Source organism: Hydra vulgaris, chromosome 15 (assembly GCF_038396675.1).
Source record: "Hydra vulgaris chromosome 15, alternate assembly HydraT2T_AEP".
NCBI classification, from domain to species: domain Eukaryota; kingdom Metazoa; phylum Cnidaria; class Hydrozoa; order Anthoathecata; family Hydridae; genus Hydra; species Hydra vulgaris.
The window spans coordinates 12,965,001-12,977,056 of NC_088934.1; the positions used below are offsets into that span (position 1 = coordinate 12,965,001).

The window sequence follows — 12,056 nt, forward strand, 5'->3', positions numbered from 1 at the left end:
ATTCGAAATTAAAATATTTTTAGAGTTGCCTCTAGTCCCTTCAACATTTTAGGGCTCCTAATATTCTGGGAAAAAAAAGTTCTTTAAAAGTAGATCAACCTGGTACTCAAAAGAAGCAAAATTTTATAAAATGTTTGAAAATAATATTTGTTTTATGTAAAAATTATTACTTTGAATTTCATTGCATAATAATTATAGTTTTTTAACTAAAAATTAAAAAAGTGCATTTTTCAAGGTTTTTCGATTATATATATACTTTTTTAAAGTTCAGTGATATTTTATTATATAGCATATATTTAGAGCTATTACAAGGCAATTTTTAAAAACTCTGTTTTTCAATGCACCCTTGCACCCAATATATATATATATATATATATATATATATATATATATATATATATATATATATATATATATATATATATATATATATATATATATACATATATTTATTATTACTATATTATTATATAATACTGACATCTATCGAATTAAGCAGAATAAAAAACTTCTTTATAGTTATGACCAATGTGAAGTAAGGAGTGTTTTAAGACAACAATGTGAATTTTTGACATTTTTAAAAAAAAGCAAGTTTGATCTGTTACATACACTTTTTTTATACTTTACCAGTTTTTTTGAGTGAAAAGTGTTTTATTATTTTTAATGCATTTTATAAAGTTATAAACTATAAATAGCAAGAATTAACATATAGTACCATTTTATTAACATTTTCAGTGTAATAGGTTGTAATAGAAAATTTCAATAAAAAATAAACATGGGTTAGGGTAAGGACATAAGTCCAAGCAAAATTTCAGGAGTAAAATTTTTTTTTTTTTTTTTTTTATTTCTTCTTCTTTTTTTTTGCAAATAGTAAATTGATTGTTAAATTAGTTTTCTCTTTAGTTTCTACTTTCCTTTTTCATTTTTATCGGCTGAATTTTTTAGTTATATTAACGGGGCTGGATGATAAGACCATGTCTTCTGCCGACTCCGGTCGAAACTTTAATGTTATATTTTTATGTTGTAAAAACATTGTAAAAGCTTTTTTTTTTTTAATGACGAAAATAAAAAAAATAAAAAAAAAAGAAGCATTTATACAACAATCAGAGCGTTCACAATGGGAAATTGCTAAAATGTGTAATTTTTCGCAACCTTTTGTCAATAAAGTCAAACACAAAGTGGAAAACGACATCACTCTTTCTCCAAAACGGAAAGGGCGGAGTCGGTCAAAAGGTAAAACTACTCCCATGACAGGCAGAATTATAAGAGATATTTGTCTGGAAAATAGAAAAAAATTATTCCTCTTGCTGTCAAAACTTGTTCAAGAGTCTGGAGTACAAGTTTCGGAGCGCACAGTGAGGAGACGCCAGGCTGAAGTTGGTTGAAAATCACACAAACCGGCTAAAAAACCAAGGCTAACTCCAGCAATGATAAAAACGAGATTGCAATGGACAAAAAATTATATAACAATTGGAGATTGGGAACGTGTAAGTTTATCAATTTTGAATAAAATGCTTTTAATAAAGTGTTTAATTGTTGACATAAGCTTAATTACAACAACACTTGATAATTTTTCAGGTGGGTTTTTCAGACGAATCAGCTTTTGAGATCTTGTTGGACAAAGCCACCTTTGTCCGGAGAAGATCAAACAAAAAATATCATTCAGATTGCATTGTACAAACTATTAAACATCTAACTAAAGTTATGGTGTGGTCAGTTATCAGTGGTAAAAGCACAAGAAGACTATATATTGTCAATGGGATGATGAACCAAATACAGTATCAAGAGATTATGGAGAGCCAACTTATCCTCCAAATACAAGAATGGTTTCCAAAGTTACGTTTATGCATGATAGTGCTCCATGCCATTAAGCTAAAAGGATCACAAACTCTCTTAAAACTAAAAGTATCCCTGCTTTAGATTGGCCATGGAACTTTCCTGACCTTAATCCGATTGAGAATTTGTGGAGCAATATCAAGAAGGAAATCTCTTCCAAGGTTTCAACAAGCAAAATGGATTTGATTGAAAAATTACTCTACCACTGACACCACAATGAAAAAATTTAGACAGCAGCAACAAACTGTATTAAAAGTATGCCAGACCGAATAGCTAAAGTAATTTCGTTGAAAAGAGGAATGACAAAATATAAATATTTTTTTATGATTTGCAATCAAAAAGAGTAATTGTTTGTTAAAATGTGTGTATATTGATTTTAAAATATCATTTTATTATTAAGGAAACATATTTTATCCATAAAATATAACTGATATTACAGTTGTACTTTTTTTAAACTTTTTAGAAATCCTTGAAGTTGAAAATACACAAAAATTGAAGGTGATCATAATATTGTGGCCAGGGACTGTATACACTGTATACTGTAAATATATATGTATATATATGTATATATATATATATATATATATATATATATATATATATATATATATATATATATATATATTAAATAACTAAATATAGATAAATTTTGTTACTACTATAAATGTCATATATTTGATTTAAATGAATAAGGTATTATTAAATTGATTCAAATATAAAACTTATTTCAAAACAAACTGAAGCTTACCACATATTTGGTTTCGTAATAGTAGTAGCAGAAACACAATATACGCCTGAAAAAACATTTTTTTACATATATATACATGTATATATATACATTTTCATATATATATATATATATATATATATATATATATATATATATATATATATATATATATATATATATATATATATATATATATATATATATATATATATATATATATATATATATATATATATATATATATATATATATATATATTTATATATATATTTTTATATATATATATTTATATATATATATTTATATACATATATATATTTATATATATATATATTTATATATATATATATATATTTATATATATATATATGTATATATTTATATATATATATATGTATATGTATATAAATATATATATATATATATATATATATATATATTTATAGGTATATATATATATATATATATATATATATATAAATATATATATATATATATGTATATATAGAGATATATATATACATATATATATAAATATATTTATACATGTATATACATATATATATATATATATATATATATATATATATATATATTTATACATATACATATATATATATATAAATATATATACATATAAATATATATATATATATATATATATATATATATATATATATATATATATATATATATATATATATATATATATATATATATTATTTAGTTAATGTTCTTACTGTACATTTACATTTTTTAGATATAAATTGTTTATTAGTGAATAAATTTTTTAATAAATATCTTTTATTATTTTTTAGTATTTTATTATATCTCCTATTTCTCTTTGTTTTTCTAAATTTTTTCTAAAGTAAACAGTGAAAAAAAGAATTGTTTGTTGCAAATACCCGTTAATAACATAATTTTTGTTGTTCTTTGTTGCACTTTTTCTATTTTAGTTATGTCTTTTTTATAATAAGAATTCCGAAAATGCGAAGCATATTTTAAATGGGGACGAACAAACAAATAATAGAGCAGTTTCATTAATTTTTTATCTGTGTATTGAAAACAATGTTTGACCTAAAACTTTGTTTGCTTTTCCTGCTATCATTTACATGGCGTTGCCATTTTAAATCGTTAGACATTAAAAAACCTAAACCTTGTTCCAAAATGTATTTAACATAATACAATGACATGCCTTGTTTGTTAGTTTACTCAAACATTGGTTGTATGTGCATTTTTTATTTCTATAAGCCAATGATAATGTGAAACTTATTTACTTTCACTCCATTTACTAAGCTTAATCAAATCCTCTTGTTATACGGAGTTGTCATTGATATTTAGAATAACCCAAACGATATTTTTATAATCAATTTACAACAGTTTTTTATTTCTTGTGATATATGATCAATATAGATAACAAACAACAACGGCTCCAACACTGAGCCCTGTGGCACTCCACTTGATCCTTCCTACCAATTTGATTTATAAGTACCGATAACAACCCTTTGAGTTCCGTTTTTCAAAATGATTTAAATCAGCACAGTTAAACTTCATTTTTATAAAATGCTTTTAATTTTCCTAATAATCTTTTGTGGGCTACTGTATTAATACTTGTCCAAAAAGTCCAAAAAAACTAAACCTATTAAAAAACCACTTTCAATAGATATAGTTTCCAAAGACTGTGTATTTAAATCTAAAAGCTTTATTGAGTTTGTACAACAGTTACTAAAGATCGCTTTGATAAAAAAAAAATGTTCTTCTTATTTTGCTACAAGAACCTAATTAATAAATGCACGACATTATTTATGATCAGTTGGCAATATAAATATATATATATATATATATATATATATATATACATATATATATATATATATATATATATATATATATATATATATATATATATATATATATATATATATATTTATATTTATATATATATAGCCTGCCTCTATTTGTAAAAATTTTTAAACATCTGAAGTTTTAGGTGTTAAGATAAAATAAAAAAACATTTTAACCTTAAGCCAATAATATAATTATTCAGATACGTAGCTAAAAAAATAACTGTTTTAACAATATTATAGGTCTGTCCCACATTGATCAGTCAAAATTCTTTTAAAACAAAAGCAATTATCTTTTCAGAAGTCGATGGTATATTAATTACGTCACTATTCAACAAAACAAAAACATTTAAAACATCATGTGTGCACTACCAAGACAATTTGCGATTAAGTTGCATCTTGCTGTTTTAATTGCTTTTTAATTTTTTAATTGTATGTAGCTGTTTTGACTACTAATAATGCTTATTGTGCCAGTTATATCCAATGTCATACCATTTCTCGTTAAATAGTGAATATGTGTACGTAAATAATAAGTATCCACAGAAAAAACATTTTCCATTATAGTATTTGAAGTTAAAATAATAATGTCTTGAATACTTTTATTGCAACAGTTAACAATATTTTCTGTTCTTTCTTAAGAAGGTATAGTTTTACTAGTTGCAGCTAGTTTTACTTAAATCGATATCTTTTTCCTTTTTTTTTTCCGTGACACTTATTACATCATTTTATCTTGTCGACATTAAATTTGAAAAAAATAAACTTATATCACAACTCTACACTTGATAGAGCAGCTATGCTTACACAAATTATTTGTTTGTCCGAATATCAATCCCAGAGTTCTAATTAGGAAAAATTTCCTGACGTTGACTATACGGTACGCCGTTTGGGGGAAATTAAAATCCCCTCATAGGAGAATTCCAGTTGCTTTTTGATCAATATCAAACTGTCAACTGCTTTCATTGACCTTATAGTATTTATGCAGTTGTATACGTCGTAAACTCCAGTACGATAAATGCATTCACATATAACTATTTCATTAGCAATATTTATAGAAAACTAAACTTGGTCAACTAGATTACTTTGCAAATCAACATTTGAACTTTTAAAAGGTATTAAAGTTTGAGCAATATATACCCACTTTACCAAAACTCCAACGGCTCTATCTTTTCTAAATAAGCAACAACCAAGTATGTTTAGTACTGAGTTATCTGTCCATCAAGTCTCGCATACCAGAATTATGTGTGATGAACTTATCTCAATTTCAATTAACAACTAATTATATTTATTACTTAACGATGTAGCATTTGTTTACCAGCATTTCAAATACTTTTTCTTATCACATTTTTTCCTTCTAATATTTTTGTTACCTCTGCTACTGTCAAATTAATAGCGCTTACTTTTAACTGCCCCTTTTTTTATTATTACTTTATCATTTCTGATAGTGTAATAATTATCCTTGCCAATATTATCATTATTTTTCAATTTTCATTTTTCTCTCAATAATTTTGATTGATATCTTTTACTTTGTGCCAAATCTGGACTTATAAGTATCCTTTCGTACTCCTTTAATTCCCTTAGTTCTTTAGCTTTTTTAAGGATTGAGTTCGTCTTTTTTTTTTATTTTGATTTGATAATAAAAGGATCTTGTCTTTCAATACTATTAGATATTAGCTTAATAATATTCGACACGTTTACTTTACCGTTTAGTTTTTAAAAAACCATTTTGATCAAGACACTCTTTTTTTATTAGCTTTCTGTTTGTCTTTACCATTTGAAACATTTACACAAAAATTAATATTGCTTTATCTTTTACACGTTCTTTTGTTATGTTGGCAAAGGTTAAAAACAAAACAAAGGCAAAAGGAAATCAATGCAATAGTTTTTTTTTATTCAAATATCGAAACAACTTTCCAAAAGGAAGTTTGAAAGTTTACATACCCACCGATTTCAAAATGAGCTAAATCACTAAAGATCACTTTGTTAGAGTTTCAAATTAAATCACGCACGGAACAGAAAAATTTTTATTGCTAGATAAATAAACTTTAACTCCTCCGAAAACAAAAGTTTTAGTGGAATATTTTTTTTCTCGAAATAATAGTCTATATATTACAGAGTGTTCGAATTTGAATTAACTTATTTAAATTTGCGTCATTTGTATTTTTTGTACAAAAACGGTTCCTGTTTACTGACAGCTGTCAAGTATAAACATTGCGATTAGTAAATATGGAGAAATATGCGATTGAACAACACATCTTTATTGTTTAAAATTATCTTAGATTTAGTGAAAATTTTGCCGAAGTTGAAAGAAAATTTCGTACAAAATATTGAAGAAGAAATTGTCCAACAAACTTAACCATTCAAAATAAGGTAATTAAATTCGAGAAAAATGGTTCAATTCAAGATCAACAAAATAAAATTTACATATAAAATTTTTATTATTAAAAAAAATGGTAGGGTTTATTCCCTAGAAAGTATTGTTGCTGTCAGTGAGAGTGTTAATGAAGAGTCAAACACATCAGTTCATTATCCTATCAAAGCAATTATGCATAAAACGAACCACTTAGTTCAATATTGTGCAAGAGGATCTTCACTTAAAAGCTTACAATAATACAGTTAACACAACATTATTGCCAACTGATCATAAATAATGTCGCGCATTTATTAATTAGGTTCTTGTAGCAAAATAAGAAGATTATTTTTTTTTTATCAAAGTGATCTTTAGTAATGAAGCTCATTTTGAAATAAGTGGGTATGTAAACAAGCAAAATATGTCGAATCAGTTGTGAAGAAAATCCACGAGTAGTATTGGAAATTGCATTCACAAAAATAACTGTTTGGAGTGATATTCGGTCTATTGGATTGATTGTTCCATGTCTCTGAGAAAAACTAGAAAATTAAACTGAAAACACTTTTACTGTGAATGGTGCTCTTTATCGAACAGTAATTAGTAACTATTTTAGTGATTAATTGGAACATATTGATATGCAGAATATGTAATTTCAACAGAACGGTGCAACATGTCATACAACAACAGAAACAATCAATCTTTTGAAAGTAAAATTCGGTGATTGAATAGTTTCTTGAAAAGGAACTGTAAAATTGCCACCAAGATCTTTGATTTATTACGCTTACACCATTACGTTTTGCTTTATGGGGTTTTTTGAAAAGTAAAGTTTACTCTAATAATCCTCAAACCATTCAACACCTAAAAGTAAACATAATAGAGCAAATTACTTAAATTGAACCACAAATATGATATCATGTGTTGAAATACTTTACTAAAATATAGGAGGTGTATATAGCTATTATAGAAGACTTTTCTGACATTCTTTTACATTAATAACAGCCATGTGTCTTCTTTGATATTCAATAAAATATCTGCTTAATAAACGAAAAAATATGTTTTATTAAAGAATTTAAAAGGTATTTCCCGTTTAAACACCCTTCAGTAACGACTATAAAAGTCATTGTATATTTTTTTAAATAATTACAACATTAACACGTAAAAAATATAAAGTAAATAAAATATATACATTAAAACAATCAAACAGCCTAAAATATGATATACATATATAAAGTATGATATATATATATATACATATATATATAAATAATACTTATATATCATAAGTGTTATATATATATATATATATATATATATATATATATATATATATATATATATATATATATATATATATATATATATATATATATATATATATATATACACACTATACCCTAAAAATACTACAGTCCATAGTTATTCCAATGGTCATGCTTTTCAAAGTTATCAAAGTTTTACTCACTATTGGGGAAAAAACTGAAAGAAAATAAGACATTTTACAATTGATTAAGTTTGCATAATAAAAAATGAAAAATTTATTTATTTAATAATTTACTCTCATATATGTAACCACCCTTGACGGCGATAGGCATTATACATATCCTTGGCATTGTACGTAAGAATTTCTCCAATTTTTTGAAGTCAATTTTATTCCACTATTAACTTTCTTCCACATATCCTTTGCCCCACTAGTCACTTATTTTTGTTTATACTTCTTTTTAGTTCATTCTATAAAGTTCGATAAGTGAGAGATCTGGTGGTTGGGGAGGACAAATCATTCTTTTTAATTCTTGTTATTCTCTAACTCACTCAAGTATTTTCTAGTAGTTTTGAAGAGTGGTTTAAATTGTTATCTTCTTGAAAAATTAATAGCTCCACAATAATTTGAATCCCTAAAGGTATGACATAACTTTTTAAAATGTTCAAATACTTTTCTTTCTTCATTTTTCCATCTAGTTTTATGATGTCAATTGTTGTATTTCCTCTAAAACAGCCCCAAACCATAACATTACCACAATACAGTTAGCAACACACATTGTTGTATTATCAATCCATCGACATTTCTTTGAACAAACAATCTTTTTTTGGAATTATATATTTAAAAATTTGAATCGATGGTCCGAGGAACACATGACCATTGTTCTTTTGTCATTGGTTATCCGTTTTTTTGTGTAGTTTTGTTAACTCCAGTCATTTTTTTTTTAATATAATGGCTGAAGGAAACGTTTTCTCGCAGCCATTCTGTCACCAAGCCTTGCTTCAATAAATTGTTATAGATGTTGTATCAGGTACTGGAGCTCCTCAAAAACTATTCAAAGTATAGATTAATTTCGGAACTGTTATTATTTCTATTTTATTTACGAGTAATTGTAGTTTTTCTATCTTTGATGCAGATATATTTCGACAACGTCGCGATCTTTTTCGATTGACCACACTTCCAGTTTCTTTCTGCTTTTTTTGTAATATTCCAAACTGTTGAGCTCAAATTCTTTGAATTTTTTTTGCTTTTTCACCCATAGGACATTTTTTTGCTACAACGTGAATATTGCATACCGTTTTTCTACAGATAAATCTCGTTATCTGGCCGTTATCTCGTTATCATGTAATAATATTACCAGTGTATATGAATTAGCAAACTATTGAGTAGGAGACTAACTATCAAAGTCTAGCAAAATTAAAGCGTAAATAAATCTCTTGAAATAAAATATAGAGTAATAGTTAAATGTTTATTTTGACTACTTTATATAGTCTTTACATAAAGATCAGACTTGATAATTGCTTGATTTATGAATGATTAACGTAAATATTGGACTTACGCGATAATTGCGCGATTATTGAGTGAATAACAAAACAGTACGTTTACGCAAACGCAAAACCTTTATTCAACCACCCAATTTTTAAGTTTTTTTTATAAGTAATTTATGCACGTAGTTTCTTAACATCTTGACTTTTATCAAAATATAAAATCAAATTACTTTTATACTACTAAGTTATCTAATTACGTAAAAATAAAAAATAAATTATTACTTTAGGCTTTTTTTTTAAGTTGATGTTATTCGAATAATTAGAGGCGGTTGTGTGTATATATATATATATATATATATATATATATATACATATATATATATATATATATATATATATATATATATATATATATATATATATAATATATATATATGTATATATATATATATATGCATATATATATATATATGTGTGTACATATATATATATATATATATTTATATATATATATATATATATATATATATATATATATATATATATATATATATATATATATATATATATATATATGTACACACATATATATATATATATGCATATATATATACATATACATATATATATATTATATATATATATATATATATATATATATATATATATATATATATGTATATTGATTTGGATAAATACCTTAAGCAGTTTATGAATATATTTAAAAAATAAATAGATAACTCACCATAAATAATAATGTTCTCGTTTAAGCTGAACTCAACTCTGCTGCGTAGTAAGTAAACTTTTTTTAAAGAATCAACTAAATTTAAAAAAAGTTTATTTTAAGTAATATTTGTAAATACTAAAAAAACAACAAATGCAAACCTTTAATAATTTTGTGATTTCTGGTCAGATTCAAGTATGCTGCAATAAAACTAACAAAATACTTTATAAATATATTAGTTGATATGTTGACTGTAAAGTAGATCGAATTAGTAGATAGATCGAGTTTGGATAGATAATATGTAAAGTAGATCGAATAATTATGAATAACTGTTAGTCCGTGTAGAGCTGTCAAGTTTTTGGTTTCACCGCTTAAAAAATAATGTTTGAATCCGAGTTATTTTTTTTTTCGATTTAAATAAATAAAAAACAGTCTCTTGTAAATAATAGCTTTCGTATTGTTATTATGTTTTTCACCATAAAGAAAAATTGGAAAAATTAGTTATTATGAAATGTAAATACATGGCTAGGGCAGAAGGAAACAAGTTCAGTTATATCGCGAAGCCCTTAAGTCCTTTGTTAAATCACAAGCTTGTTTCTTTTTAAATAATCTAACACTATATAATTTAATGCTGATCTATTTTGTAAACAGTTTACATTATATTAATCACACTTAAACGATCAAGAGACTTTGTGTCATACAACAAAAACAATAATAATTAGCTCCATATGCTAAGCACCCTACTCAGGTCGTCTACGCATTAAAAAAAAACCCAGTTAAATTAATCAGTCAAGTACGTTTCGACACCTTCAACGAAAGAATACAAAATATAATTGCTTGATAAAACGTTAACAAAAAAAATGAGATGGAAAGCTTTCTTCTTTATTTATAAAGATCAAAGCAGTGAGGAAAATATTTTTATAATAATTAAGGCATAAAAACAAACAAATTATCCCAAATAAATTTCCGATATGTCTGCATTTTAAAACGATCTGATTGATCTAATTAAAAAACATTAAACTTTGTACTCAGAAATTTCTAAGACAAGTTAAAATATGAAATATCTACCAAACGCAATAGTAATCTTACTTACACTTTTTCCGATAAAACAATTTATATAATATATCTAACCAGAATTACTACCATTTGTTAAACAACCATTTACTAACAAGTACTATCTCCACAACATACAAAAAATCAAATACAAAACTAAAAAATTAAGTAACTAATGTAGGTAAACTGATACTACAGATTCACAATGTTTAAAATAAAATTGACATTAACACATCTTCAAATAATTTTAAAAAATTAAAAGATCACAAAGAAAAATTTGACAAACAACCCAACTGTCTGTTTAATAAGCCCTGCTAAAAATAAACTGGGCAGAATAAATGAGTTTTAATTACCAATATAAACTCTCAACTTTTTAAAATACTATATCTCAATCAGTGTAAAAAAACGCAAGATACCATAAATTGGTTTAATTCCATCATTGATAAACGTTCTCATAAATTCCTTAATTTTGATATTGTTTATTTTTTCCATTCGATGACAGAAAAATTTCTTAAAAGCGCTTTTAATTTTACTGAGCAGCATCTAACTATTGATCCTAACCATAAAATCATTGATCTATTACGCATAGAAGTCATTATTATTTAACAATGATCAAGTTTGGATTAAAAAATCAAGCGGTTTATTTGATGCTTCAATGGAAGCATTTGACGGTGCTGATGTAAGTGAAATTGGGGGAATTTACCATTTGTTTCATATTGCATAATTTAATACTAAAAATGATTTCGGATTACACCACGATTATAGTTTAGCAATTTT

General features: G+C 24.9%; 1 long non-coding RNA gene across 1 annotated transcript in view; it reads right to left on the reverse strand.

Moving 5' to 3' along the window:
* Positions 1–10,581, reverse strand: part of LOC136092138 (uncharacterized) — a 21,006-nt gene extending 10,425 nt beyond the window's left edge. Inside the window, exons 1-2 of the long non-coding RNA XR_010644225.1 lie at positions 10,248–10,581; positions 2,585–2,630 (exon numbers count right to left, since the gene is read on the reverse strand). This is a non-coding gene — a long non-coding RNA (uncharacterized LOC136092138). The remainder of the gene's footprint in view (positions 1–2,584; positions 2,631–10,247) is intronic.
* Between the last annotated feature and the right edge of the window lie 1,475 nt (positions 10,582–12,056).